This window comes from Lissotriton helveticus, chromosome 3_1, assembly GCF_964261635.1.
Source record: "Lissotriton helveticus chromosome 3_1, aLisHel1.1, whole genome shotgun sequence".
Taxonomy (NCBI): domain Eukaryota; kingdom Metazoa; phylum Chordata; class Amphibia; order Caudata; family Salamandridae; genus Lissotriton; species Lissotriton helveticus.
The window spans coordinates 794,090,031-794,104,673 of record NC_136061.1 but is presented as its reverse complement, the minus strand read 5'-3'; the positions used below and the strand labels follow the sequence as shown (position 1 = coordinate 794,104,673).

Genomic DNA, 14,643 nt, shown 5'->3' with positions numbered 1-14,643 from the left:
AGAAATATCTGGGACTACTGGATACTGGGGTATGATACATTTATTAAGTTCTCGAAGGTCAATCACTAATCGATATACTGGAGGTGCATTTGGATCAGTACGTTTCATGACTGGAATGATAGGAGAATTACATACATTGGAGTCAGTTTCTACAACCACTCCTTGAGCAATGAGCTCGTCAATAATTTTGGATAAGGCTGCTACAGCCTCAGGTGGCAATCTGTACTGTCTAATTCGTGGTAGGACTATACCTTGTTTGAGAGTCACACGATGGGGTGTGATTTGCATAAAACCAACATCAGTTGGACCTTGTGCCCATAGATGCTGGGGAACATTGAGTAATCTTGGATCAAAATCACGTAATACATAGTGACCCTCAAAGTCACGTAAAAACAAACGTATTCCTTCTGGGGAGCAGCAAATAACTGCACCTAATTCTTTCAATGTCTTAATACCTAACAAATATTCTGGACATGACTTCGTAAGTAATAAATCAGTAGTTCGGGACAATGGACCTACTTCTAGAGTAACTGGTTTGGAAATCTCGTTAACTATTGGCTTTCCTGAAAATCCAAGGGAAACATTTCTAGAGCCTGAGAGCGGAGCCCCTGGAACCTCGTCATGACTGATAGCAGTCCTACTTGCCCCTGTATCAATCAGAAACTTTCTGTCTTTCCCCAATACTTGACTATGTACATAGGGACCTTCTTGATCTACAGGAATCTCGATGAGAGGCAAGCCTACCTCCCTCTCTAGGCTGTTTCATGAATATGCTTGATACTCTGAATACTCGGACTCTGCATACTGGTACATCTGCTGTGTAACATGCTGTGTTGCAGCAATAGGCTGCGGTGCTGTAACTGTCTGTTGTGCATTCTGTGGCTGAGAAGTCTGTGAAACTTGTTCTTGTCTAGGCGGACGTGGTCTTTCTTTAGTTTTACCAGTGGCTATATTGTGTTTCAGAACGGCACACTCGTTTATGAAATGGCCTGGCTGTTTACAATAATTGCATGTCCCTTTAACGGGAGATGCAGAATGACTGGCTTGATTCGTACCCCTCTTCTGACTGTCTTGAGGAACAGATTGTGCAACTAGTACTTTCATTTTCGTGTCTTTCATACGTCTTCTCTCGTGTTCTTGTTCTTCTCTGATTCTATTCTGGTGATACTGGAGCATCTGTAACATCTGGGACGGAGTACTAGCTTGCCATGTACTTTCGACTTTCCAAACTCGATTCTTAACTTGTGGACTTGAATTCTCGACTAATTTAGTAACAAAAAGATGAGGGTATGACTCACTACTCGTCTTCAAACCACTGTTTATGATAAAACATTTCTCAAATCTGGAATAAAAATCACTAGTGTCTTCGTCTTGTTTCTGTTTACAGGCTGAGATTGCATCCCAGTCTTCCTTTTTAGTGGCTAATAACCTAGGCAAAACCTGTATCAATAATTCTGGTAATTCTTTACATTTATCTCCAAGACCGGTACCTGGTACACGTGCATTATCTTCAGCTTCTAGAGCTGTCCAATCGATCTTTTTCTCTCCCACCTCCCAATCTTTTTCCTTGAGTTTTTCATATATGCCCGCAGGCAACAGGACTTTTAGCATTTTAATAATATCTGGATACGTGTATTCTCCCATACGGAGCATGTCTTTTAATTCTCGGTGGAACCCTGCTGGATCTTTGTCGTGACAGGGAATTAACTTCTTCATTTCTAAGAGTTCCATCTTGGTAACTGGGGTGTAAACAAATACTCGTTGCATTTCACCACCCGCTGTCCTAACTGGGTGTACTTCTCGTAGTGGATGCTGTCTATCTATGTAAAACGGTTTACTTTCTGGAGGTGAGACGTGAACAAAATGCGGGTTCAGAAACGTTCTATATTTGTGGCGCTGTTCTAGAATGACACTAATTAAATCGGTACCTAAACCTTTCCATTTATACTGGAGTAACTCGTTCAGGATATCATGTAACGGGCCTGGATCAGAATGTTGACCCTCATACAATGTAATGAGGTGCTGGATCATATACATACCCACCAGTCGCTGCTCGGCTGGGGGCAATTTCAGAAATATTTGTGCCACTATTTCGTCTGGAAAAGTGGTAGAATCAGTAATCCATCGGACTGCTGATCGGGCTAGTTCTTGTTCATGCATGGTACCTAACTCACTATAACCGATTCGTGATTTCAGAATTTGATCGGTAGCTTGAAATACTTGTTCTAGAGAGCCTTGTTCTGGTGCTGGAAGATGAAAAGCTTTCTTGTGTTCTAGGCGTAAATGTCGGTCTGGAAATCTAGATTTACCTACATACGCTATTCTGGCGGGATTCTCGTCGTCTACCTCTTCAGTAGAAGAGTCATTTTCTTTCTCGCGTACTTGTGCTGTTTTGCGTTGTTCGTGTAACCTTATTATTTCTTTACGAATTTTCTTGTACATACTTTCTATACTACTGATTGTCCTGTGTTTACCCTCGGCTATATTATCACTCCACCTTGTCAGAATTTTCATTTCATTCGGATCTTTAGTCGGGGAATCTTGTTCCCTGATTAAACAATTGATCAGAAACTTTAATAGCATAAACTGGATCTCAGATTTCCTGAGAGACATGACTTCACCAATACTTTCTGGATCTTCTCCTGTACGGATGAAACGATACATTCTGTCTAGATCTTCTTTCATATTCGGTAGGGTGACCAAATACTCGGACACCTGCCTTATACGTACGGAATATATAACCATACTATCCTCGCCTGGGACTGGATCATAACAGCATTCAGTAAGAGCTCGCCTGATTTCTGCAATGGACTGATATTTAGGCGTACGCTGTAATGCACGTTCATGTAACTTGACTACCCCTAGACGTCTATTTGGCGGCGGGGTACCAGGAGGACCTCCTCCCGCGGCCCCTGAACTGGAATCGTCTACTGATACTCTTCGTGCTGGCAGAGTGACTGATGTGGCGGGAATTTGTACTACGGGCTGGACCGGGGGTAACGTAACAGATGCTGCAACAGGTGCCCCGGTGGCTGGAGGACCATGAATTACATTATTTACAGGAGCTGGTGGAACAGGATTTGCATATTCTGGGACTGTGTCGTCCAAATAGGACGAGAGAAAAATATCAGCTGCGGTCGGTTTGTGACGTAGCTTGGTCGGAACTAAGGGTGGCGGAAAATTACTGGATGCCTCCGGGGTTGCTTTTGGCAAACCCTCGGCAAGAAGAGGGTACATACCCTTAATAAGGGCATTCCTCTGCCTGTCTGACTGTTCGGTTTTAACTCGTTCACCTATTTCGATTGATTCTCTTTCTTGGGCTCTTTCTAAGGATTCTCTACTTAATTCTGACTTTCTGATTTCTTTTTCTGTTCTCTTGTGAGATTCTTTGCGCCATAACTCGATGGCATCTTTTTGTGACTGTCTGGCTTTCTTTTTCCATAATACTTCTTCTACTCGCATGATGCACTCGGCATCCCATGTACCCGATACGGGCCATCTATACTTTTCTTCTAACTGTTTGGTGTACTCCACCCATAAATCTAGATACAATATGGCACTTATGCCATGCTTTTGATACATAAAATGACCTGGACTGTCCCTAGGTGGGACAGGAACTGCCTCTTCTAACAGACCTTTTCTAGTTCTTAACTGACGTAACTTGGAAAACAGAGGCATGGCTGAACGGGAGTCTAGATACAATACAATACACAATGAACACGATAATTACTGAAGAACACCACTTTCATACCACGACATTGAAATACATGAATGACATTTAAGATAACTGTTCGGACAAAATACTACCTGGAATACTGAAAACAGAATACATGAATTTCTCGAGAACAGAACAGACTAGAACAGAAACTAGATGCACTGCTAAAACAGTACGAAACTTACCGGTCTCATAAAGAGACACGTCAGGACCCGCATCCACCTAAGTGGACACTTCGTGTTGGATCTGTGTACCCAAACCCACGGACCAGAGACAATGCAATTGACCCTGTCTAGATACTACCCCAGCAACGGTACTCACCGGGCAGCAAGAACGGAAGGCCTCGGACTGGACTGGACTGTTACGACGACGGACGGACGAACTTCGGACTTCTGTTACGGGTGGGCCTCCGGATACCTCGGACCTTGGACTCTCGGCTTGGGCTCTGGTCGGGACTCGCCGCGTTCCTCCACCGCCTCGTCTGGATGCTGGACAGCAACCTCCGTCTCCTCCGTGGGCCTGAGGGATACTTGAAGCAGAAATATCTGCACGTGCACGGTATGGTTCTGTCACGGCTGCAGAGGATCAGGGGGCCTGCGTGGCTTCTCCGGCGCGTGGGGAAAGGGCAAGTCCCTGTTCGGGCGCCATTATGTGGTAAATAAATAAATAATACCTCTATTTTTGACTAGACATACAATAACAGATAGCTCAATAAATAAGAGTCAAGATTCGAGGTATCTTGAGTTTGCAGGTTTTAATACAGCATAAAGGACAGCAACAGGACAACCTGCACGGGAATAGGATGGCAGGGCCCGGCAGCTGCCGGGGCAGGATCTGGGATGAGCGCGCTAACTTTTAATAACAGTGCACAAGTATATATAGTTAAACAAAATACATAGCATTCAGTACAGTAGGCGTAGCAGTGGGCGGGGTTTGTAGCAGTCGCGAAAGATAAGGCATAAAGTAGGTGTAACAAGAGGCGTATACAGGGCGTATACATAGACATGTGATGTAAACGTAACAGAATATGTCATAAATGAGGCGGAAACATGGAGGGGGCTACCTAAGGAGCCGGGACCTCTAACCTAGTGGTGCGCGCAAGCTGGCAATGACGTGTTACTAGGGAGAAGCTGGGGGCTATGACTTCTGCGCTAGAAGGAGAGACTAAAGTCTGGAGAGTCAAAGCGACATGTACCTAAACACTATCTAGTATCTGATGTTTAGAGAACATGTTGATAGAATCCAAAAGTTATCAGGGTAAAGGCTAACAGACTCTAAGACTGGTGCATGCATTATTCTACATGTAGTGCGTGTTGAGGAATATTAAATGACCATTAATACAGTATTTCTCTTACATGGAGACGTAAAGGCTAGACCATGACGGAAACTATTGATGCGATTCAGTAGCTTAGGAATGCAGAGAAGGAGAGCTGGACTGATAACTGGAATCATAACATACTCTTGGCAGACTGGCAGGCAGAGCCAGGCCGAGCCGGGCACTGTGAGGCATGAAGTAAGTGAAGGGTCAGGGATACAGGTGGAGGCTGTATCGCTCCTCAGCGAGGGTTCAGGAGACAGGAGCTGAATCTGGTGTTCGGGCCCTTTTGAGGCCTAGAAACGGGGATTTTACAATGAAATAACGTGCACACTGTGAAACGTGGCAACATAACTTTACATAGGCCTAATACTCGTAGCTTTCACGAGAACTAGAAACTGGCATACTAGAGTTGGACACAACTGTAATTGCGTCTTTAATCGATCATGGGGAATACATATGCATATTAATCATGCACATACAACATAACATGGGGAACACGTAGGGACACAGAACATGGCAAAATTTACTTTTCCACACAACTGCTGTTATTCGGGCAATAGCCATCACCCAAATGCTGAGTTTTAATCAAATTCTATGGATATCGTTCTAAAGAATTCAGCAACGGACTTGATACTTTAATTCACACTACTGTCGTTCTCCAGAAAACGCTTCTCAATCTGAATTAGTCTGGTAACAACTTGAATGTCACTAGAATCAACTGTTCAAAGTCTTACCGTTACTCTCGGACCAAACTGCACGGCAAAACGAGAGTGGAGAGATAACGGAAAACCAGACCTTACACTCGAAGACAGCTATACTGCAGACTGGACATCTCACAAAGAATTCGTAGACTTCTGAGTCTTCTCCGAACACGATAAAATCTTCTTTTGACGAGCCGCTACAGGAATGAAGACGCCTCAGAAGAGACTCTCTGGAACGCAACCGACTCCGTCAAGTTCTTCAGTTGAAGTGCGCAGCACCAGAGCAGCGCGCGCACGAAATGGCGGCACTGCTGCAAAAGACTAGAACGTCAACCGAGGGTTGGCGTTTTCCACAGCGGAACAACAGGAAGTTCTCCACCTGAACTGCGCCACCAATTGACTCCAATTAGCAGAAGGTAGAAGATGGGATAAACTGTTAATCAATCTTGGAGCAGACCTGGTCCCTGAAAGCTTCGACACCAGAGCGGGCTCGACACATCTCAAGAAAAGTCTCCAAGGGCCTGAGACGAGCTGGCCTCCTGTTTCTGAAGTCCCAGGCACAAAAGGACCTCACCTCCAGCTTCCATGAACTTCCTTGCTGGGAGTTCCAGTCTACCAGGAGGGCCTGTAGCTGAGTATGAGGCCTTTTTGCTGTGGGGAGCTGGAAGCATGATGCAACGAGAGAGAAACGTGATTCCACTGCAGCAGCCGCTATCGCATCCTCGAGGAAGCATGTTGCCGCTGCTGCTGTTCTCTATCTTATCACCAGAGAAGCGTGCCGCAGCATAGAGTGTGCTGTCGCATCACTGGAGAAGAGTGTCGCAGGGCTGTGCCTGTTACATCACTGAGGAAGCATGCTGCTGCTATTCGTCACGGCAACACCGGAGAAGCATATCGCCATCACTGAGGGTGTCGTCGTATCATCAGTAGCGTGTCGCAGGGTCTGCCGCAGCTCAGATAACCACCGAGTTCGCCGAACGACCGTCGGGCGTGCACGCATCATCTCTACGTTTTCGCATCGCAGTAAAGCCCCCATTTTCTCGCATCGCACCGGATCGTTGCAGTACATCGATGTGCCATCTTGCCGCATCAGAACCAGAGCGCAGGAAGAATCAATGCATCGCCTTCTCTGTGACCCTTTTGATTATTTTCCGTTACGCATCCCAGGTACTTTGTGAGTAAAGTGTCGCATTTCATCATCTACACGTTTATTTTTGCAACAACCTTTCTAAAGACATTCTACTGAGTTTGTGTATGTCGGATTTTTGTTGTTTTGTTCTTGTTTAGTTTAGATAAAGGTATTTTATTTTCCTAAACTAGTGTGGTGTCCATTTGTGGTGTTTTCACTGTGTTACTGTGAGTGTTGGTACAAATACATTACACATTGCCTTTGGGATTAGCCTGTCTGCTCGTGCCAAGCTACCAAGTGGGTGAGCAGGGGTTATCTAAAGTGTGTATCCCCCTTACAGTGACTAGAAGCAAGGGTGCCTATTTGGACAAAATTACCTACCTCTGCCAACTAGAGACCCCTATTTCTAACACATATGACAGTGAAAAGCAGGAGACAGGAGTTGAATGTGAAGATAGGAGGTTTCAGTTGTATATTGACACATCGTATTTGGTCCAAGAGGAAAATGATACTTTTGTGGAGGAATTGAGAGATACGCGACCCCGCCCACACATGCCTTGCATAAGATATACTCCACTGTTCCCTTACAGACGCAGCAGCCTGTAATATCTGCTCCAATTGTTCCCGTATCTACAGCAGCTTTTGCCACGGTACCCCCTGTTCCTCTTCGTCTTCGCCATCTTTGGCAACTGTGACTATCAGCACAGCTACTGTCTCAACTGTATCCTCTGTACTCTCTCCTCTGGTAAAAGTGCCAGCGACAATTGTACCTGTCACTTCTGCTGCTTCTCCTTCCATGGTATTCCATCCTTGACATCTTTGAGTGTTGAGATGCCAGCGCGTGGATTTAAGGATAGAGACTGGATGAAATTTAAGGAGCACATGGACCCGTTAGTGCGATCTGGGGTGGGGAATGAAGAGAAAAATGTAATAGATAACCAGGCTGCGCAGTGGGCTAGTTATGCCATTGATAGTGTAGAGGATGTCTGGGAAGTTCAGCGAGAATTAGAGTCTTTTATACAACAACATGCTCTTTATGAATCCTATGATTAAGCCTCATGGATGCTCTTTGACTGTGTTGAGCATTTTCTATCTGGCCAACATAAACAGTCTTCAGTCAGAAGCCATCAGAAAGAGCGGAACCATTCCCCTTTCCTCAAATGGGGGTATAGTGACCTCATGTGGGTTTGTCGGTAGCCGGTAGGCGGATGCCTACCCCCGATTTGATTCTGAAGCCTACGTCTCCCAAAAAACGGGAAACAGCTGTAGACATCCTACTCTTGTGTCTACTGAGGTCTGAGGCAAATGAGGATTAAATACAAAAAAAAAAACAACATGCTCTAAAGCATATGTATGCTACATTGGGACAGGCATGTCTCCATTTTTTTTTATATTACAGATCGTGTGAATGTTAGTCCAAGTCTTCGGGAATCTTACAACATTAATTGCTTATAGAGGTAGGTATTTCAGTTTCCGATGTCGGATGTCAATCTTATACATCACCCAGAAATACTTGAGATAACGGACTAGCATGGTAATGTTACTAGACAGGTTTGTAGGGGCCCATTTTCAGGAACAATGGCTTCATACTCCTTGGAAAAAAGTGAGATTCTATCCCTTAAGACTAATTTGTCTTATCCTAGAAAACATTCTACTGCTTATTGTAAGGAATTGACCAAAACTGCCTCTTCTACTGTAATGACTCTTGCTGATATTGAACTGTTCTTTGGTATTCTTTTTCCAGTTGATATTTCGAGACAGATTCATACCCAAGATCATGTTGCGGAGTTGGGTGGCAAATGGGAGCAGATTAAGAGATGGGATCAGGAAAGGAAGCCAGGTGATAAACCCAGAGCTGAGATACTTACTTTGCCAGGCCGCGTTATTACATATATGCACTCTCTTATTTCTCCCAAGAAGGTAAGTTGGGATAAGTTGAAAGCTTGTCGACAGAAGAAGGATATAAGTGTGTCTAATTTTTGTACTCCGTTTGAAGATACGGTTTGGGATTATAGTGGGCAGGATATGTCTGTTGAGGGAGGCGTTCAGTTGTTTGTTGACAGGTTTGTTTCTAACCTGTTTCATGAAAGTGCGACTCATTTACAGGCATCTGAGAGTACCTGGTCCACCTCTTCCCTCTCTGTTATTTTGAATATGGCTCAATACTATGAGCATCGTGACCAGGAAGACAAAGCAGAATCAGATAAAAAAACATAAGGATTTGAAGACGAAGGTGCTGTTACAGCAAGCGTTTAGGGGAAATGGTAGAGGATGCAGTGGTCCTGCTAGACAGCTTTCACACACTAGCAGGCAGCTGACCGCAACACCTTTGGGGCGGAATCAGTGTGCATACTGTAAGAAGGAGGGTCATTGATGTAGCGAGTGTCCTGTGCTTTTACAGTAGTTTGCCGTTCCTAGAGGGCAGGGTTCTCGTGGACGAGGTCGTGGGTCCAATAGACCTCAGAATGCTGCGGTCTTACAGGGTCGCTCTGATAACAATTATTTTGATGACCCAGGTGATGGAGAGTATTATCATGATGATTATGATATGGATGAGGTGACAGGGACATCTTCTAGCTAGGATAGCCAGGCACAGAGTGAGGGACCAGTTCAGATACCTGTAGATCAGCATGGTCCTTATGTCACTACGGATTTGCAAGGCTCGACTAAGGAATTTTTGGTGAACACAGGTGCAACAAAGAGTTCTGTTTCTCGACATTTGGTCCCTGGGGTGGCTCTGTCTGGTCATAATAATGTTTTGGTGTTTATATGACAATGGGCCCAAATGTGGGTACTAAACAGTGTCTGACTCACGATGCGCCTCTTCCTGCTGAATTTGCTGAAGTACCACCTACCCTATGGGTGACAGGTGATACAGATGTAGGACTATTGCATATACCACCGATTTCGATACAGGTTAAAGAAAATGCTACTTTGCCTTGTATTCCTCAGAATAGAATACCTCAGGAGAGAGAACGTGCCCTTCTACAGATTATTCAGACTTTCATACAAAAGGGCGATACCAAAGGGGATGATGGACAGAGCGTTTGAGCAAATCAAACACTCACCCCTAGTCAACTGATCTGGGTTTAACCCATCACCATTCTTTAGCTCACTCCACCACCCCAGTTCAGACATGGCCATATGCAAATCAGTCTGACCCTGTGCCTCATGGGAACAGTCCAGCCTGAACTGTCAAGCCATGTCTTCCCTGGACCGGAAACAAGCATCCTGGGACCGGTTTCAGATTCATAATCCTCATCAGCCAGGCTACCTTGAATCCAGTGGTAGAGTGAGCAAGGGACCCACGTCTGGGCATACACTGCCAACTTAGGGTGAACAAAGCCATACCAAAGGGGATGATGGATGGGGCGTTTGAGCAAATCAAATACTCACCCCCAGACAACTGATCAGGGTTTAACCCATCACCATTCTTTAGCTCACTCCACTACCCCACTACCCCAGTTCCGACATGGCCATATGCAAATCAGTCTGACCCTGTGCCTCATGGGAACAGTCCAGCCCGAACTGTCAAGCCATGTCTTCACGGGACCGGAAACAAGCATCCTGGGGGTGAGTGTCTGATTTGCTCAAACGCTCCGTCCATCATCCCCTTTTGTATCACTTTGTTCATATAAAAGGGAGTAGTTGAAGAGACGTCTACCAACATTTGTAATAGTCCCATTCTTTCGATTTCTAAATGGACACTCTCAGATTCCTCTGATGATCATGAGGATGTTTACCGTTTTGTGAATGATTTGCGTGAAGTTAATAAAATTGTGGTTCCCCAGTTTCCAGTGGTTCTTGATATCACCACACTTTTGGCAATGATTCCTTCTACTGCTCGATTATTTTCTGTTATTGATTTGAAGAATGCATTTGTTAGTATTCCTATTCATCCAGATAGTAGATATCTGTTTGGGTTCCCCCTACCTAGTAGGAGCTGTAGGTTCTGTCGAGCCCCTCAGGTCTATACAGAGAGTCCGAGTATTTATAGCCAAACATTGAAAGGTCAATTGGATTCCCTTTCGCTTCCCCTAGGTAATGTATTAGTGCAGTATGTTGATGACTTACCTATTGCTTCTGGCACAGAACAAGGTTGTAAAGATAGTACTGGTAAATTATTGATGCATTTAGCTCATCATGGACATAAAGTCTCTAAAGTTTCTAAATTTCAGTATTCTCGACAGGAGGTCACCTATTTAGTTCACCTACAGTCGAAGGAGGGTAGGAGGTTGACCCCTCAGCAAATCAGTACCATTGTTAAAATGCCCATTCCACAAACTCAAAAAGGTATGCTCGCTTTTATAGGTATCACTTCCTACTGTCACCAGTGGATCCCAATTTACTCTTTACTAATCAAATCTTTGCTTGCGTTAACAACAAAAGAAGTGCATTAGCCTTTGCCTTGGATGCCCGAACATCAGCAGTCTTTTGAGCAACTGAAAACTGCGCTTTGTTCAGCTCCTGTGCTTGGTATCTCTAATTATGGCAAGCCGTTTGTGCTTTACATCTACTAGATAGCTAGTTGTGTGCTTTGTGTACTAACACAAAAGTTTGAGGATAAGCAACAGCTGTGTGCTTTCTTCTCTGATGCACTTGATCCAGTTGCGAGAGCCCTCCTGAATTGTCTAGGAGTGGTTGTGGCTGAGGCCACTTCAGTTGGACAATCGACTGGACTTGTGCTTAATTCTGACCTCACAGTCATGGTACTCCATGCTTGGGACACGCTTTTGGATCAGACAAAGACACATCACCTCACCAGTGCATATGTTACTGACTATGTAGTGACATTGTTTGCTAAACACATTACAATCAAAAGATGTGCCACTCTGAATCCAGCCACGTTACTACCCCTCCCTTCTCAGAGTGATGAGGTTGACAAACTTGACTGCATCTTCCGAACAGAAGAAGAGACGAAAGGACGGGTAGACTTGACTGATGGTCCCTTATCTGATGCACAAGTGGAACTATATGTTGATGGCTCTTGTTTTAAATAACCAGATGGCACAATCACTGCAGCCTACAATATTACCATGCTACACACCATAGTAGAGACATCAAAGGTCCCTTATCAGTCGGCTCAAGCTACTGAGTTAACTGGCCTTATTCGAGCCTATGAATTGAGCGAGGGCCAGTTGTCAACATCTATACTGACAGCCAGTATGCCTTCGGGTCGCACAAAATTTTGGGCAACTCTGGACCGAGAGAGAGTTTCTTACTTCTCATGGTACAAAAATCCAACATGGGCACCACATATTGAGGCTTTTGTCTGCTTTGACGCTCCCCACGAAATTGGCCATAGTTAAATGTAGTACCCACACGAAGGTCACTGATGATGTGGATAAGGGAAATGCTTTTGCTGATCAGACAGGTATGTAAACGGCCCGGAAAAAGATGAAAAGAATGTTTGTAGAAGGTCCAGCTAGGTGGGTTCCTGATTTTCTCATGTTTAAAGATACCCTTGAAAGTGTAAATGAAATACAAAGTGAAGCCACAATAGAAGAATTAGAGGTGTGGCAGGTAAAGGATGTTGGATTGATAAATAAGGAAAACAGTAATGGATGTTGCCGGATGCATATGTTCTTCCTATGGCCCACAGTCCAGCACAGATCAGTGCTAAAGGTATTTGTAAATTGCTAGACCCTGTTTGGCAGAATGATAACATCTCTAAGACAGCTGCACACTTAGTAAAGCACTGCATGGTATGCGTGATGCATAATCCTGGGAAGGGTACCCCTACACCACTGGGCAATTTTGCAGCACCCAATTTTCCTTTTAAAGTCCTTCAAATGGACTATATTGAATTGGAGGGATGTAATATTCTGAAGAATGTTTTGGTGGTTGTTTGTGCATTCAGTAAATGGGTTGAGGCTTATCTCACAAAAGATAATACAGCTATTACAACTGCAACGGTACTCGTTTCGGCTTGCCCAGAGTTATCTGAAGTGACAACAGAAGTCATTTTAAAGCAAAAGTGATTCAATTGATTTGTGAGGGTCTCCATGTGAAGCAGAAGTTCCATGCTGCCAATCATACACAGTCAGCGGGTTTGGTTGAGAAGTACAATGGTACTCTAAAAATGAAACTGGCAAAAATACAGGCGACTACAGGGTTAAAGAGGCCAGACGCTTTACTGCTCTTTTTTCAACAAGAAATAAAGCTCATTCTAGAACAGGATTGTTACCTTATGAGGTCGTGTTTGGACACCCGGCAAAAATATGCGGCGTCCCGCTCCCTCGCAGGTTTTCAGATATTGAGTACCCTGTGTTGCTTGATTATCTCGACCAGTTAACAGAGAATTTACGTTCTATTCACCAACAGGTGCATGTGTCACTGCCTTCTACACCAGAGGGACCCGGCCACGACATTGTGCCTGGTAATTTTGTGCTCCTCGGGAACTTCCAGAGCACGAAAAGTTTGGAGCCGTGCTGGAAGGGGCCTTAACAGGTCCTGTTGGTGACACATCCTGCTGTGAAGGCTGCTGGCCGTAAGAACTGGGTGCACTACCCTATGATCAGTGGGTCAAGAATGGCATTGAGGACTCTGAGTGCGAGCAGGTGCCTCGGTTTGTCCCATTAAGTGATACCCAACTAACGTGGACGCAGACGGATAAGGAAAATGACGACGTGTTGAATGTGGCTGTAAATCCGGAAAAACGAGCTATCCAAGAGCCTTTATTCACAGATCATTCAGTGCCTGGGTCTACCAGGTACAATTTGTACCCTCAGCTGAGGGAAAGCGCATCTAAAGTGAAGAAAGATTAGTTAGGGATGGACTGTATAAGATAGGTTGTACTAAATTATAGTATCAATGGAGTTACTTCAGATTGTTGAGGGATTCATGCATTGTATGAACATTGGACTGAGGAGATTGAAGTATACCTTGAAGGTGTACCATCCTGATTGACGTGAGATACGAGCTTCGGACAGAGCAAGCTCCACCGCTTGTGCTCAAGAGTGCCAAAGTATTGATGAACAATAAGAGCCTGTACCAGTGAGGCTCTGATGGACACTGGTAACTGGTATAGTTCTCTTGCATGTTGCCCCCTTTTCATTATTTGTTATGCATCCCTTTGGTAGGATGGTTGCTGAGGAAGAGCAGCCAGTGATTCCCATTGCCCAGCATAATATGCAGTGGACCCGCAAAAAGAAAATAGTATGTGTTGCTCTTGTGGTTCTGTTGTTAATAATATTGTGTGGGGTGTCATGGGTTTTGGAAAATGGTCAGGATGTACCTTCAGGCACTAAGGGCAAGGTTATTCCTCTGACACAACAGATAAAGACAGCCTGAGTAATGTGGTTCTTTGGAAAAGGGACAGCTTGTTACCCCACTGAATCTGTTACTAGTTTATGGACTGCATATCTATTATCACTTGTCGATTATACCTATACCCGTCCAACGCAATTTTCTGAAGTAAAAGGAGTCTTGGGTTTTGGTTACCCAGGTCCCTGTTTATATTATAGAAAGCTACAGGGGATGGTTTATCCGGGGTGTGATAACAATACATATTGCAATAACTTTTCATGGAAGAACAGAATGTTACATTGTTGGGTTGGCATTATCAGTAATTGACAGTCACAAGGGAGGCTGGATATTATCCGGCAAATCTGGAAACTTCTATCTGTATGATTTGACAGGATTACAGTTCTGCTCAGGGAATCTTAATATTATTTGTAAACTTATACAATTGCTAACTAACAACGCAGGGTGGTGGCTGTTTAGATTCCCTTTGGATGCATTTCAGAAATATCAGGAACCAGAATAGAAAAAGCCATCA

The 14,643-nt window shown here is 44.4% G+C and overlaps 1 pseudogene; it reads left to right on the top strand.

The window, feature by feature from the left end:
• Window positions 1-14,643, top strand: part of LOC144823946 (2',5'-phosphodiesterase 12-like) — a 79,523-nt pseudogene that overhangs the window by 55,479 nt on the left and 9,401 nt on the right.